This window comes from Myotis myotis, unplaced genomic scaffold (assembly GCF_014108235.1).
Source record: "Myotis myotis isolate mMyoMyo1 unplaced genomic scaffold, mMyoMyo1.p scaffold_m19_p_13, whole genome shotgun sequence".
NCBI lineage: Eukaryota > Metazoa > Chordata > Mammalia > Chiroptera > Vespertilionidae > Myotis > Myotis myotis.
The window spans coordinates 35345543-35363296 of NW_023416317.1; the positions used below are offsets into that span (position 1 = coordinate 35345543).

The 17754-nt window shown below is 38.8% G+C and overlaps 1 long non-coding RNA gene across 1 annotated transcript; it reads left to right on the forward strand.

The window, feature by feature from the left end:
* Nucleotides 1–2633: 2633 nt before the first annotated feature.
* Nucleotides 2634–12813, forward strand: LOC118668215. Its single transcript, XR_004971591.1, has 3 exons — nt 2634–2672; nt 9381–9500; nt 12712–12813. It is a non-coding gene; the product is annotated as an uncharacterized LOC118668215 (long non-coding RNA).
* Nucleotides 12814–17754: the final 4941 nt, after the last annotated feature.

Consider the following 17754-nt stretch of genomic DNA (forward strand, 5'->3'; position numbering starts at 1 on the left):
TGGGCTGCCAAAGGCATCTAACTGCCTAGACTCTGGCTGTTGCTCGCCCCTTTCTCTCCCACTAATTAATTTTGGTTAGAATCTGTGTTAAACTCTACTGTATGGGCATAGTCAGTGGGCTTTGCCAAATATTTATTAGTTATGTGATTAAATTTAAATACATCTCTAATAAAATCCCAAATTATGTCACTGCTAAACTTTCCAGTTAGGTGAAAAATGACTGTGTTTCTGATGAGTTTTGATATGAGAAACACCACACACAAAAAGGAAAATCCAAATTATTTAATATTTTACTATAAGGATATTTAAGAGATAACTCATAGAAAGAGGCAATACAAATGGTTAATACATATGGAACAATATTTCCATTTCATTGGTAATTTTAAAAAATTCAAAATTAAGGAACAACAACATCTAATTTTCACCTATCAAATTGGCAAATTTAAAAACAAAAAATTTACTGCTAGTGATGATGTAGAAAGTAGAAAGACAAATAATCCCACTCATGTCTGGTGGGAAATTTGGTCCAAGCACTAGAAAGTTATTTGTCAGTCCTATATAATAAAAGGCTAATATGCAAATTGTGCCCTAGACCAGGAGTTCAATTGGGAGTTTGATCATGGGGTGGGGCTGGCTGGCCAACCACCCATGGCCACTACCCCCAGCTGGCCCAGCCCGATCGTGCACTGGGCCTCTAGTCCTATATAATAAAAGCCTAATATGCAAATCAACTGAACAGCAGAACGACCAGTCGCTGTAACGGGCACTGACCACCAGGGGGCAGATGCTCAATGCAGGAGTTGCCCCTAGCCTGCAGACCTCAGGCCAGCCAAGGCGGGTGCCAGCAGGGCCCCCGATCAGCCCACCAGTTGCCCCGCAGAGGGAGGCAACCAGTGGTGGCGGCGGGGGCAGGGTCGTCAAGCAGGCGGCGCCAGGCCAGCCAAGGCGGGTGCCAGTGGGAGCCTCCCAATCACCTTGCTGGTTGCCCCACAGATTGGCCCTGATCACCGGCCAGGCCTAGGGACCCTACCCATGCACGAATTTCATGCACCGGACTTCTAGTATATAATAAAGGCCTTCAAAGTGTTTATATCATCCAATATAGTTATCCATTTTAGTGAGATAATATATTTAAATTATATTCAATGATATCTGTTGCAGTGGTACAATTTTAAATGGGAAGAATTAGAAATAAGATCAGGACAATAAAAGAATAATTAAATATGCTACTTAGGATGAAACAGTATGCTGTCATTAAAATGAGATTTTAGAAATCATTTGTTGCCACACCTACCACTTATGAAAAGATTTCTATATGCTAGGCTAATAACTTTGAATATATATTATCTCACTTAAACCTTATTATGACAGATAGTACTCTCCTAATTTGTAACAATGTATCATCTCATTTAAACCAATGTGACAAATTAGAAAATTGAAAACATATTAACGTGGGAGAATACTCTTGATATTCTTTTAAGCAAATGAAATAATGATTAGTATACAAAATTGAATATAGTTTTAGCTCAACTATCTAAACACAATAAGCCCACCCATAATGGGACCAAAACTCTAAACTGCATGAAATGTAGGTTTGTATTGTGAAATTCCTGAAGTGAAAGTGGGAACTGCGAGATGGATGACATCCATAGGCTCTTTCCATCTAAACACATTATACCAGGGCTATGGATGTATAGTGAGAAATTTACCAAAATAGTTAGAATGATTTTCTCTGCATTGCAGCATTATGGGTATTTATGATTCTCTGCATTTTGCAATTTTTCTACAATAAGCATGTAGAAGTATTGCATAAAAATAAAATGCTCATAACAGTTTAAACAATGAGAAAGCAATTTGTTTTTACTATTTTTTTAAATCACTGGACAATTATTTCTTCTTTTCTACACTCCCGTTACTTCAGACAGCTCAGTAATTTAAGCAGAAAAGGGAAGAGGCAAAGCCCAGTGGTCAGAGGGAAAGGAGAGGTGTGTCTCCCTCCCAGCTCCGGGGAGTGAGCCACGTGATGCTTGCGGCAGCATCTGTGGTCACATATGTTACAAGTGAAAAAAAATATCACAATAAGGTTGGCAAAGCCTTGGGCATTACCCAACCTCAAGTAGCTACCAAAAATGTTTAAAAAAAAAAAAAAAAGAAACCCATTTACAAAAGAAAGACATTATTAAGGGGTAAAGCCCTTTTTTCCTGTTCTCTAAGACTAGAGACACTCCACCAAGTCAGCGTGTTTGTTAGGCTAATTAGGGGACAGTCTCTTTCTGAGAAGAAACTAGAAGCAGGCTCAGAGCCCCTTCCTGCTTTTGCAGCATCTTTGAGGACTACTTGGAGTTAACCTTGAGGTGGCCCAGCATCTGTTGATGCTGAGAGGTTCTGAAGCTGCCCCCACAGGGTGTGCCCCCAGGGCCTGCAGAAACCCAAGCATCAGGGGAAAGGCCTTGGCTTCCTAAGCACTGGGGAACCCCCAGAGCTGTAGGATGCCAGACCGGGTTGGGCCCCACAGGAAGCAGCAACCTGCTTTTATTGAGGTGGCTGTGCTCAGCAACCGAGGGCCCGCCCTTGTTTGCTGGGGTTTTCCTGCTGGGTTCGTGACTAGGTGGCTACAAGCAGAAGGCTCAGAGAACCCTGAGCCCTACCTCAGGCCTGAAGGCTGAAGCTAGGTGAGCTCAGAGAAGGGGATCTCCTATCCAAGGACCGAATAGCTGGGAGGGAGAAATGCTAAGGACACAGTACCAGATGGGCTCCAGGGAACAAGATGCTAGCTTGTCAAAGAGAGCCTTCACATGTTTTTCAGAGCCCTTCAGTTATTTTTGTTCAACTGATGCTTTCTCCTTTCTCGTTTTCTCGGTATTGTTGTAGACACTGGAGAAACCAAGAGAAATAAGACACCATAGCTCCCCTCCAGGAATCCAGGGGCAAGGCGGGGACTCAACAAGCCTCAGGGGTAGACCAAGATCCAGGGGCTCATGGGCACTCCCTGGAGAAGAATCTTATTCAAGTCAAGTGTTCAAGGACATGACATTGTCGAGCTGTCTGAACTTGGCATTTCTCAGACTTTCATAGGCATAAGAATCACCTGAGGATCTTGCTGAAATGTTTTTATTTAGTGGGTCTGGAGTGCAGCCTGAGATTGATTCTGCATTTTTAACAAGATGCCAATGTTGCTGGCCCAAGGTCCACATTTTGAGTATCAAAATCCTAAGTGATGTCTGAGAAGGAGCTACCCAGGTAGAGAAGTGGGAAAGGATATTCCCACAAGAGGCAACATCCCAGGGGGGCCGTGTCAGCAGTGGGGAGGGTGTGTCACCAGTTGGGGAAGGTTGAATCTTGAGTGAAGTTGAAGTTTTGTTGGAGCCTTGAAATGGTGTTGGGCCTGCTTTTTAATTCTATTAGGGGCTTAATTCATTCTTTAAGACTCAGCCCCAAACCTGATATTCTCAGAAACAGTCCTAACACTCACTTGATATGTGTCCCTCTGCTCACTGGTCTTGTTAACTTAGTAGTACTTTTTTCCCCATTTAGGTCATAAGGTCCTCAGAGCAAACCTGGTGGTAGATGACAAGTCACTGTGATAGAGTCTTGGTCCTAGGCTACAGCTCCTGAGGGAGGTCATGGCTTTTCCACTCCACAGTTAGCACAGTGTCTGATTACTTACTGAGTTTGAAGTGAATGAATGAATGAATGAATGAATGAATGAATGAATGAATATTAATATCTCAAATTGGGCTCAGCAGGAGAATAGCAGAGTGGTTAAGAGCACAGGCACTGGAGTTAGGATGCTTGGGTGCAAGCCCTGGCTCTGCTATGTGCTAGCTGCATGAATCTGGGCATATCCTGTGACCTCTCTGTGCCTTAACTTCCTCATCTGTAAAATGGGGATGACAGCAGCTTCGGAACCTCTCAGCGTCAATAGATGCTGGGCCACTTGCATCAGAGTTGTTGTGAGTCTTAGATAAATATAAATGCTTCCAGCAATTGTAAACAGTCAATAAATATTTTCTGTTATTTTTATTAAGAGCTGAGGTTGATATTAGCCAACTTGACCACATATTGACTGATATAGTTTAGTGAGGATGGGCAGATTTGTCTAAGGTAGGGCTAACAAGTAGATGGTATTTATTTTTGCCATGTCCACCCTTCACTAACATATATATTGACAGGTAATTGTATTTTTTTATAATTTTTTTTCTTGAAACTGAAATAGGAAAACATGCATAATGACAGAAGTGGGGGTCTTGGCAGAATGTTTCAAGTGAGACCTTTAGGTATGAGAAGGTATCATGCGGGGGAATTTTATTTTGTCTCCCTATGAGATCACTTGAGCTGGGTGTCTGGAATTTCAGTGGACCATAAAAACAGAACTGTTAGGTCAGCAGACAGCCAGTAGGTATAAAGCTAGCTGGAACTGTGTACTGTGCTGATGAAAAGGGCCGGGAAGCTCATGACATTATTGCTCAAACTTACAGTTTAGAGTGGGTTATTGAAAAGTTCTGGGGCTAATACCATCTATCGTCTTTTCTCTTTTGTCTGTGAATCCTTAGGCCTGTACTGTTTACACTAGTCACATGTGTCTCTTTTATTTATATTGATGAAAATGAAATAAAATTAATATTCAGTTGCACTTAGACCCATTTCAGGTGCTCAGTAGGCACATGTGGCTAGGGGTTAACAAATAGGACAGCACAGATATAGATCTAGAGCATTTCATTGGACAGCATTAACTTAAAGTGTAAGTTTTTTTACTTTAAGATTTGCCAGTTGTAATTGAGATACCCAGAGATGACAAAATCCAGAACTCATGCAATGAGGATGTTACAGAATTCAATACAAAAATTAGGAAATGTAAAGGGTAAGTTTACTTTTAGACAATAAGTTTGACTCTACTTTTTTTTTCAACAGCTGTTCAATAACTAGGTACTTATTCTATATATAGCAGTAAACTAGGGGCTCTGAGGAAGAAAGCCAAGTCTGGCAGATGCAGTCACTGATCCCAAATTGCTTGCCATTGAGTTGGATAGATACTGAGTACACAGAAGAACATCCAGTAGCAGTCCAAGGAGGTGTGTGAGAAAAACCCAGTGAAACCAGAGTGGGTTTGATAAAAAACACAATGCTGGCAGTTGACACAACAGGAGATACAAGTGGAAATGAGTCAAGGAGACAGAAATTGGTGCAGCATGCTAGGAAAATAGGCAACAGGTATTTGAGATGAAAAGAAAAATATCTGTAGGCAGTCAGACTGAAAATGTGCTGGGGTTGGGTTTTGGAAGGATGAAAATGCCAATCTAAGATAATTAAATTTTACTCTGAAGACACTGGGAGCCACAGAAGGGGTGTGAGCAGAAGAGCATAATCATGCAGGTAGTATTTTGCCTAGGTCACTCTGGCCAGGGTTAAATAGCTGGTCTGGAGGAAACAGCCATCTTTGCTGGGATAGCAGCCCAGAGGTTGTGGGGAAAATCCAGGCAAGAGAGGAGAAGGACATGAAATAAGTCATTAAAGGGGAAATGGAAAGAGAGGTGATAAGAAGGAAAACTTAATTGGTTTTGATTGAGCAGGAAAGAGAAATGGCAGAAATATAGACAAAGATGGCTTATCTGCTTTGGATGTTTGGGATTTAGGGAATACCTGTTGATTTAGAATTTGGAAGGTGGCTCCTGTAACTTCATTGGATCCTATCACACACCTTCTTGAACTGATATTTAATGTTCTTCTATGCATTGAGTATAGAAGAAACTCCAAAGCAAGCAATTTAGGTCAGTGATTGCATCTTCAGCCTTTGTGCTTTTTCATAGAGCCCCAAGTTTAATACCATCTACAGAAAAAAGCGACCACTTAGTGAACTGGTAGAGTCAAGCTTATTGTCTAAATGCAACCCTTAAATTTACTGAGGTAGAGAGAAGAAGAAATTCCTTTTTTGTTTCAAAATAAAAATCCTGATTAAATGTTTGTTTATTTTGGTGAATAGAAATGAATGGCAACAAAATGCTAGTTGTTTACAAAATGGTGATGCAAACACCTACCTCATAAAGTGCCAAGGATTAAAGGAAATGCATGCAAACTACCTAGCAATTAGTAAGTTGTCAGTAAATGTCGTGTGATTCTAATCTCATGAACGGATCAAATCTTCCTGGGATTAGAAAACCCCATGCATAATTTTGTGGCACCCACTATGTTTCCACTCACTCATTTGCTAGGTGCTGTATACTGAGGCAAATTCTAGGTTTATTCCAGATCATTCTGGGCAGAATTGTTAAATGTCTTGTTTACTCAATGAGGCAGAAGCCAAGGAGGCAGAACCCAGCCCCAGAGATAATCACACACTTAAGTTTCTGGTTCACCCTCACTTGTTTTTGCCTCTATTACTCTTTAGCAATCTGAAAGTTGTCAGTGGAGCATTAGAAAGTAAGACAGGTGACAATATTAAAGAAAATTTCCCAGAAAGGAATGATAGATATTTGTATGTCATGTGATTAATTTTTATAAGCATGAGAAAATAAGTGTCATCACACTTAAATTCAGCATGTCAACTACTGCTAAGGAACCAACTCAGGCTGGGCCATAGCACCTTGAGGTGAAGGTCAGAGCTTCTTCCCTGGGTGACATCCGTCTAGTTCTCCCTTCTGTGGCTCACCTTGTGTATCATGGTCAGACAAAGCTACTTAATAGATCACCTCCAGCTTCTCAAGAACCCTCAAGAACCCCCTTTACCTGATCAGGAAGTCTAAATTCCACTGCTTGGTTTCCCTCCCCAAATCTCATCCACCATGTTGACTCAACCATATTTCCTCATTTTCCAAGTATCCTTAGCTCCAATAGGAAGAATGCACTCTTTACTGGACTGACAGATCCAATACTCACTTTCCTTCTCTGCTTTGGCTATGGCCCTTATCCAATATGGCCTCACTCTGGCCCTCTGCTTTGCTAAACTTTACTCATTTTTTAAAGACACAGCCAAAGTCTATTTCCTCTATAAAGCCCTTTCTGACTAGATTATTCCAGCTTATAGGCATTTCACCTTTTCCTGGACTCCTATGGCACTTCTTTACAATGACAGAAGATTGACCACCGTCTCTTGTTTCTTATTTGTGTTTCTCCAAGCACAATGAAGTCAGGATTTATGTCTTGCCTTTCAAATTGCATCATTAAGATTGAAGGTATGGTTAATAAAATTATATAGGTTTCAGGTGTATGATTCTATAATACGTCATCTGTATTGTATACTCACCACTCAAAGTCAAGTCTCCTTCCATCACCATTTATCCTCCTTTACCTTCTTATACCTCCCGCAAACCCCCTTTCCTTCTGGTAATCACCATACGGGTTGTCTATGAGGTGTTTGTTGTTGTTGTTTTTGTTTAATCCCTTCACCATTTCCTCAAGAAGTATAATTTTATGATTTTGAATAAAAGGCATCCTTTTTTTAAAAAAATATATATTTTATTGATTTTTTTTTACAGAGAGGAAGGGAGAGGGATAGAGAGCTAGAAACATCGATGAGAGAGAAACATTGATCAGCTGCCTCCTGCACATCCCCTACTGGGGATATGCCCACAACCAAGGTACAAGCCCTTGACCGGAATCGAACCTGGGACCTTTCAGTCCGCAGGCCGACGCTCTATCCACTGAGCCAAACCGGTTTCAGCTAAAAGGCATCCTTGTCTTATTCTTGATCTTAGGAGGGAAAGCATTCTGTGTTTCACCATTAAACATTTTAGCTGTGGACTTTTCATAGATGCCCTTTATCAGGTTGAGAAGATTCCCTTCAACTCCTAGTTTGTTGAATGTTTTTATCATGAATGGATGTTGGATTTTGTCAAATGAGTCTATAGAGATGAGAGTGAGTTTTTTTTATTCTGTCTATATGGTGTATTATATTAATTAATTTTTAGATAGTAAACCAACCTTTCGTTTATGGAAAAAAATCCACTTTGTCACGATGGGTCCATATATATTGCTAGATGGCTAGTATTTTGTTGGGGACTTTTGTATCCATATTCATAAAAGATACTGGTCTACAGTGATTGTCTCGTTTTCACATCAGGATAACACTGGCCTCATACTGAGTTGGAATGTGTTCTCTCCTCTTCCAGTTTTTGGTAGAGTTTGTGAAAAATTGATATTAATTCTTTCTTAGATGTTTGGTGGAATTCAGCATTGAAGCCATCTGATACTGATACATGTTACAACATTGATGAACCCTGAAAATATTATGCTAAGTGAAATAAGCCATTCACAAAATACTACATATTACATAATTCCATTTAAATGAAATGTCCAAAATAGGCAAATCTCTAGAGACAGAAAGTAGATTGGTAGTTGCTTAGGGCTGGGAAGCCTAGAGGCCTAGAGAGGTGATAGTTAAATGATAGATGGTTTCTTTTTGAAGTGATGAACATGTTGTAAACCTGTGGTGGTCTTTGCATATGTTTGTGAATATACAAAAAATCACTTGAAAAGTGTGAACTGTATATGTGAATTATAGCTCAGTAAAGCTATAAAAAATCTACTTTTCAACATATTGGTTGTAGAATTGACCAATATTTAGAACATTTGAAATAACATATGGCCAAATATTTTTTCCCTTTGAAGCTTTGTGTTAATAATAACCTCTGTTTAGGATTCATTTACATGTAATCATCAACATGGTTTCTAGCATTTCATGACTAAGGTGATTGATAAGCCTTTTATTTGGTGAACCTCAAAAAAAAAGATTGAAGGTATGGGCTCTGGGAGTTTAAAAATCCTGACTCTGGTTCAGGGCTTTCAAAGTGACATCTTAAAGACTTGGACCCAGGGGCAGAGGCTTCCATCTTCTCCCTCCTCCCCCTACTTAGTCCCAGTCTTGGCTTCTATCATACAAGTCCTAATTTTAGATGCTTTCTGTATGGAGTGCCTGAGTAAACTTGTGTTTGAAAAAAAGTCCTTATCTAAAACTTGAAACCTACTGGTCCCAGTCATTGGAAAACATGAGGGTGAGCTGACTAGTTATGGTGGTGAGGAGTATTCTAAATACTTCTCATTCATGACTATCTGAAAGCAGAACTTTTTAGGGGAACTAATGTAGAAGATAGGGCTCAGACCTTGGGAGATCCATCCCCCCTACAGAAAAGTAATTTGTTCCTTGTAGGACACTTGGAAAGCACAGAAGAGTATAAAGAAAATAATCCTGCCACCCAAGAAAGAAACATTGTTAATCTTGGTGAACTTTGCAGTTTTCCAATTATACATGCTCATATAAATATAATTTGCCATAGTTGAGATCATCCCATATGCTGAGTTGGGTAACCTCCTCTTTTCACATACAATTATATACCACGATTACTTAGAATCCTCTTATATGTATTTGTGTTGGTTCACTGTTGTAGGTTGGCTCCCCAGGAAGCAGACTCTGAGGTGCAGCTTGGCATGCAGGATGTTTATTAAGGGTGTGCCCTTGGGATCGACTGCTGCTAAAAGGAAAAGAAGGAAGCAGGACAAGACAGAGGGTGAGGTTGGGCTGGATGTAGGCCGGGTGAAAGCCTTAGACAACTCTGTGGGGAACTCTGGAGTGTGGCTGGCCCTCCTGAGCTGTCATTGGTTGGAGTGAAGGGGCTGGACCTTTATATCCCAGGTGGAACACTGGTTTTAGGCTGCCCCTGGAAGGATGAATGGTCTTAGGCCAGGCAGTGTTCCTTAGCCAACGCAGTCAGTCCTCCAAGAGGGCTCACAGTTGAAGGCTGTCTTGGCAAAGCGTTCCCAGAAACCAGGAGAATAACTCCTTCATTCCCAAAGGAGGATCAGTGTAGCACATCACAACCTTCACTACACTGTATGGCCAATAATAACAATGGATGAGATTGAGTATTTACCACATTACAGTATTGTGCTAGAAGATACCACTTAGCCCACAATTACCCAAAGAGATGGTTATTAATGGTGTCTTCATTTACCAATGAGGAAATAAGAACAGGTACCACTTGGTCCCACAGCTGATAAGTCTGGGAGCCAGAATTTGAACCCTAAGTCCTTGCTTTATTTGTTTTGGCGAGTACTTAAAAGAATGTTTCCAAGGAAGAAGTTAAGTTTCCTGCTAAACTGATTGTGGCAATCATTTCACAATCTAAATCAAACCATTATGCTGTCTGTACACCTTAAACTGATACAGTGGTATATGCCAATTATAGTTCATTAAATTTGGGGGGGGAGTTAATTACAGATATTGCATAAAAAAAGAACTTAAGTTTCCAGGCAAAATATTACCACATATTAAAGCGATGAGGTTTATTGCACTCCTCTTTCATTTTCAGGAAAAACTAGAAGGAATGGTAAAAATGGTCATTGTGCCCAGCTAGCATGGCTCAGTGGTTGAGCGTCAACCTATGAACCAGGAGGTCACGGTTTGATTTCTGGTTAGGGCACATGCCCAGGTTGCTAGCTTGATCTCCAGTGTGGGGTGTGCAGGAGGCAGTCAATCAATGATTTTCTCTTATCATTGATGTTTCTCTCTCTCTCTCTCTCTCTCTCTCTCTCTCTCTCTCTCTCTCTCTCTCTCTCTTCCTCTCTGAAATTAATAAAAAAATATTTAAGAAAATGATCATTGATAGCCCCCAAAGTAGCAATGAGGCCAGATTTTAAAAAGTTGTAAATAAAGGACAGTGAAGACCCTGAGGAGTTATTTATACATGTTCAATTCAAACTCTTTTATTCAAAACACAGAGCAGCAACTACACATTAATATGAAACCTCCAATTCAACCTGCCCCCGCTTTTTTGTGCATGTAAATGATCATTTCTACTATATGTGAAAAGGGAGGGTAATGCTAGGGTTGTGTGTGGCCATTCCAGAACCTTTAATGTATACCACATTTTGTGTTATTTTTTTATTTTTGAAAAGCTATTCCAATTAAGGTATTATAAAAGTTAACATTTTATTCTTTATATTATTATAGATGTTAGAATTTTTTTGGTTAAGTTCCTCTCCCAAATTTACATTCATACAATCATTTAATTAAATTTTTTCCAAGCTTACCTAGATTTTTCATGTTGTGTTTTTGTTTTTGTTTGTGTGTGTTTTTTTAAACAGAGAAATAATTTATCAGTTTTTTGCATGGTTTTATTTGCCATCCTATAATCTGCTACACATGCTGATTATTAGTCAGAATGAATACTGTTTCAGGGAGATTGCATTTATTTATTTATTTATCCCACTTAAACATCAGCAGGAAAATTAAAATTCTGGGTCAGTTATTGCTGGGGAGTATTCTCAGCAATGTAATTTGGTTGCCAGGCAACCCGTGGGTGGGCATTAGAAAGAGGAAGAGAAGGCTTCATCAGCCAGCCAGTGCTTCAAGAGCAGTATTGGCTTTCATTTCAAACATGCTAAAGAATAGGGCTATGCAATTTGCTGTTTTAGTCCAAGTTGCTTACTTTTCTTCTTGAATGGAAAATAATCTGGTTTAGTGTCGGGTAATGTTTGCAATCATAGTTCTGTCAGGCATTTTTCAGAAAAAGAAGGGGAAAAAAAGGAAATTCTGTTTCTTCATGTTCAAATCCTCTCTCTCTCTCTCTCTCTCTCTCTCTCTCTCTCTCTCTCTCTCTCTCTCTCTCTCCCTCTCTCCCCTCCCCCAGCCATCCATCCATCCTTTCCCTCCTCTCTCTCTTCATTTCTTGTTTTGTTTTGTTAAGAAAACACATGATTTACAGCTTGTTAAGGCAAGAGATAGAAAAGGTCAAGAAAAAGAGAGAGTTCAGGAAATCACTTTCTGTGCCATAAACACCCTCACAAATTTTCTAGAAAGCCATGTCTAGTAGTATTAATTTGTTACTTACTATTCTTTAGCTTCTGAAACACACACACACACACACACACACACACACACACACACACACACACTCACACACTGAGTCAGAAAGCTGCCCTAGGTAAAAGATGGTGGTTTCGGGGTATACAGTAGAGTTGGGGGTAGAAAGAACCCTCTCAGGATCTGAGGAGGAGATGTGAGAACTGACCTAGGCAACAGGCAGTGCTCTGGAAATATGGCAGGGGTCAGAGGGGACTACTACATTTCTACTGTGGCTCTGCTGGACACCTGCTCACACATTAGACTGAGCACAGACCTAACAATGTACCTTGCACAGAGTAGATGCTCAACAAATGTGTTGGCAATGCACACATCTTCATGTATGGAGTAAGGTTTTAGAATATTCTGTCAGAACAGCTGTATCCAGTCATAGAGTTGTAGGGGAGAGTATTTTGAGCTTCACATAATTTCCCATCTTAGGGATGAAGAAAATGGACTAGCAGCCAAGGATGGCAAGCTGTTCCTGCCTGAATGTGAACTAGACTTCAGCTCTGCATCATCAAAAACGCTCTTATGCTTTTCCCCCTTTTGAGTAATTTAATTTTCATGGGCATGCTCTAAATATGCAAGAGCTATCATGAGAAGGTTCAGGGGTACCTTCAGAATAACTTTAACAGGATTCTCATGACTGCAGATTTATAAAACTTGGCCCAGGCTAAGGATGCCAAGACACTAACTTGAGGTTCTTCTGTGGAAACACCCCTCATCTTTTCCCTTCCTTTCTGTTGCTATGGGGAATTTACATCCTTACTGTCCCAAGGCTGGGCACAATCCAGCCTGCTAACTAGGTTTCCTGCTGGCAGACTGCTACTTACACAGTCTATCCACTGTATCCCCATATCCTCTTCCTTCCATAGGCTTTCGTTTGCAGCATCTTCTCCACATGTGTCTACCATTGCTTTATAGGATCATGTCAGCTCTTTTCACAATCACATACTAGTACAACAGAACTTTCAGGTAAGTATGTATTAAAATAGAGGCCAAGCCACCTTTGTGGTCTTTGGAGGTTTCTCAACAGTCTAGGAGCTCTGAAAGTTTAAGCAACAATGATCTGCACTTTTTCACTTGAACAGCTGACCCTCCATAGTGCTTGTGCAGTTGAGTTTTTGAACCCATCATAGTGCTTTACATTGACCTTGTACTGGGCAGTTACAGGGGAGAGGCACAAACAGGAGAGAGAGAGAGAGAGAGAGAGAGAGAGAGAGAGAGAGAGAGAGAGAGAGGGAGAGAGAGAGAGAGATTTTGAATTAAGCATTAATTTATAAGATCCCACAGTTTTAAGAGAATGGATTTGATTTCATCTTAACTGGGTAAAATTCTACATCCTCATATGTGCCCAGACAGAAGGACTCAGACTTTAATAATTTGCTTTTGTAAAAGAAATACTCTTGTTTCTGAGTGATAGAGTGATGCAGGTTTTATTTTTAGAAAGCACATAAGTATTTTTAAAATTTGTTATTAATAATTTTTGAGACCTAATTAACTTACAATAAAATGTATGGATTTAAAGTATATTGTTTGATGAATGTTGATAAATGTATACACCTGCCTATCACTGAACAATCATGATGTTGAATATTTTTTAACCCAGTATAGTTCCATACTGACTTTTTGCCATCAAGCACACCTCCCACATTTTCCCTTCATTCCCACCCCAGGCTACTACTGTTCTGACTTCTGATAAGTTTTGCAAGTTTTAGAACTTTATATAAATGGAATTATACAGTGTATATTCTTTTGTGTCATTCATATAATGCTTTTGAGAGTCATCCATATTGTTTTGGTATTAGTATGTTACTTCTTTTTATTTCTGAGTAGTATTCCATTGCTTCACTTACTTACTCGTGCTTAAAATACTCAATTCATTTACCATTGAATGATTACCCGCCCCCTCCCCCCCCCAAAAAAAACACACAACAACACTCAAAACTGTGAATTAAAAACTTTGGAGTACTACTTCTTTCACTTGCTTCATGTTTACCTATAAATAAAAGGAAAAATATCAAGTGACACGCAGGGTTATTGTAAGGATCTAATAAAAGCATGGTGGAAACTGTTATTCAAATGATATTCATGATATTTTTTCTTCAGTAGCCCCCAAAGTTGCTGACATTCAAATCTGAGTCATTATTTAAATAGGCTCTTTTGAGATCAAGTGCTTAATGACTTTTAGTTGTTTGCTGGATATACTCTCTATAAAAGCTCATCAGCAAACATTTGCTTGCTAGATGATTCCCCTGTAGCTTTGAAATACATTAGAGTTGGTTCTTCAGGAGGATAGTGGCTAGGAGCCTGGGTCAGAGTCTACGTCTCATGTGCTAAGGATTAATACTTTTGCAGTAGAAGCATTGAAAATGCTGGGAAGACAAAGGGCTGAAATAGTGTAGCTTTGTCTATGGCATGAAAACAAAAACAAAACCTTTTCCTAAAAGGCTACATAAATACTTTACATCTAGTATTATAAAATAGATTTTATGATAACTTTCCCTGATTTGAGCTAATTTGAACAAATATTGTGTTGGTAACTATTTTCTAATTGTAATACTAATGGAAACTCATAATAGAACACTTGGAAACTACAGGCATGTGCAAAGTTGAGAGTGAAAATCACCTACAATCTTTGCACCTAGAGATAACTGCTAACATTTTAATGAATATTTTCCAGTCATTTGTCCTCACATATGTATGTATTTTTAAGGAAAATTTCTAAAGTACTCTTAATATAGTTTTTACATGTTGATTCCCCCCTAGTTAATAACATAAGAAAATTCCAGTGTCAATGAATATTTTTAAAAAATAACTTTGAAGGGTGCCTCATATTTTATCTGAATTTAGCATATCTAAATTTATAAAAATTAAATTTTATTTACCTAAATTAGTAAATGTTAAATTTGAGTTACTGAAAGCATTCTAAAATCAATATAAAGTAAGGAAAATAAAATATGTACACTCATGAATTGTAAAGGTACACCAGGCATTCTTAACAGGGGCTGTCTCACTCTAAAGGGAGTGAAAATTGGTTTCATTGGTGAAAAAATCTTACTTTTTTATGGATATAGCACAGATAAATGGTACATGGAATACATACATAGGTATACAGTATACCTGTAGTATTAAAATTTCATGAGGGAGAGGGGCAATTAGGAAAGGAAGTGTTTAAAAGGTTTCTTAGGAGGGGCAATAATGAAAAGTAGGTTTAGACACACGGAAATAATCTGGTAGAGAATTGAATCCTGCAGGCAGTTCAGTTGTTTTAAATCTAAGCTCATGTGAAAGAAATATGATTCCTCTGTAACATATAGAATCTTCTGATGTAATTCTGTAAGTTCTTCCTGACGTTAGACTGTCATTTTGGAGTACAAGATGCAGAGGAAAGACAATATGCAAATCAAATTAAGGTTGAAATTCCTTATGTTGCAAATTTTTTACATAGTATCACTACATTATAAAACTATTTATTGTCAAAGGGAAAATTCATTTCTTTACCTTAAAAACCTAGAATTAATTCTTTATCTCTTGAAAGGAAATGTTATTTTCTTTGTATTTTAATTTGAGAAACGTCAGTGGTTTTCCAAGAGTGAGAATTCTCATTCCATATACAAGTGTAATAATTGAAAAGCCACCATCAACACAAGAACAAAAATAGCAAGATGCACTGACTGAGGTACTTTTAAAATAATAGATTTATTGAGCTATAGTTCACATATGATAAAATTCACACTTTAGAATTACACACTTTTAAAATGTACAATGGCTTTTAATAGATATACAGAATTGTACAATCATCACCACTATCTAATTTCAGAAACTTTTCATCACCCCAAAGAAACCTTCTACCTAGTATCAGTCACTCCCCATTCCCTTTCCACACAGCCCCTACAACCACTAATCTCTCTATCTCTACCAATTTTCCTATTCTGGATATTTCATGTAAATTGAATCATACAAGATGTTTCCCTTTATGACTCCTTCTTTCACTTGCCATAATGTTTTCTAGGTTCATCCATATTGTAGCATGTATCAGTATTGAATTCCTTTTCATGGCTGAACAATACCATTGCATGGCCATACTACATTTTGCTTATTCATTTGTCAGTTGGAAATTTGAGGTTTCCACTTTTTGACTATTATAAATAATGCTGCCATAAACATTTGTGTATAAATTTTTGAGTAGACATGTTTTCAATGTCCTATGGGTATATACATAGGAGTGGAATTGCTGGGTCATATGTTAACTCTATAATTAACATTTTGAGAAACTATCAAACTGTTTACCAAAGCAGCTGTGCCATGTTGCAATCCCACCAGCAGTGTGTGAGGGTTCTAATTTTTCCACATCCTCACCAACTTTTGTTATTATCTTTTTTTGTTTTAGTCATCTTGGTGGGGGTGATGCGGTATCTCATTGTGGTTTTGATTTTGCATTTCCCAGTGGATAATCATGTTGAGCACCTTCTATACCGATTGGCCTTGTGTATGTCTTCTTTGGAGAAATGTCTATTCAAACCCTTTTCACATTTTTAAATTGGGTTATTTGTCTTTTTATTGTTGGGTTGTGAGAGTATTTTACGTATTCTAGATTCAAGTCCCTTATTGAATATACAATTTGCAAACATGGTCTCCATTCCCTGGATTGTGTTTTCATTTTCTTGATGGTGGTGTTTGAAGCACAAAAGTTTAAAATTTTGATTAAGTTCTAGTTATCTTTTCTTGTGTTATTTGTGCTTTTGGTGTCAGATCTAAGAAAACGTTACTAAATCCAAGGTCACAAAGATGTACTTCTATGTTTTGTTTTATTCTAATGGTTTGCTCTTGTATTTATGTCCTTGACCATTTTGACTGATTTTTTTTTTTTTTTCATTTTCTTGTGTGTGGATGTCGCAGGGCCATTTGCTGAATGACTTGGGTTTAGAATCAAGGTACAATAAGGATTGATCAACAGGTCAAGATCTTTGTCTGGAACATCCTTTCTTTTTTCTTTTTTACCACCCTAATTTCTTCCTTTCCCTATTTGTAAAATATCATTTATCAGATTGATAATATTTGGGAGTTGTATTTTTTACTGAAGATGCTTTATTATTATCAGTGATAGGGGAGTGGAGTGTTCTAGCTATTATTTCCCCATCTATAAAATGCAGTATTTGGACCTAGATTTCCCTGAGATGCCTGGAGTCCTGGTTAATGCAATTTACATACACCTCATCCACATATTGTCACTTTTCAAATAATTAGCATGTCATAAAATTCCCATAGCATTAAAATTCCTCTCAGGAAATATAATGTTTCTTTAAAAGGGCTAGATTGGAAACTGGAGGGACCACGTTACTTGGAATACTTGACTTGGAATAGGATGGCCTGTGTTCTGGTGAGAGAGGTGTTTTAAACAGAAGAATAGTGGTATCACCTCACACCTGGCAGAATGGCTGCCATCAACAAATCAACAAATGACAAGGGCTGATGAGGGAACCCTCATTCACTGCTGGTGGGAATGCAGACTGGTGCAGCCACTATAGAAAACAGTATGGAGTTTCCTCAAAAAAATTAAATATGGAACTGCCATTTGATCCAGTGATCCCACTTGTAGGAATATATCCTAAGAAACCCACAACACCAATCAGAAAGAATATATGCACCCCTGTGTTCATAGCAGCATAATTTACAGTAGCTAAGATTTGGAAAAAGCCCGTGTGCCCATCAGTAGATGAGTAGATAAAAAAGCTGTGGTAAATTTATACCATGGAATACTATGCAGCAGTAAAAAAGTAGGATCTCGCCCTAACCGGTTTGGCTCAGTGGATAGAGCGTCGGCCTGTGGACTGAAGAGTCCCAGGTTCGATTCCGGCCAAGGGCATGTACCTTGGTTGCGGGCACATTCCTGGTGGGGAGTGTGCAGGAGGCAG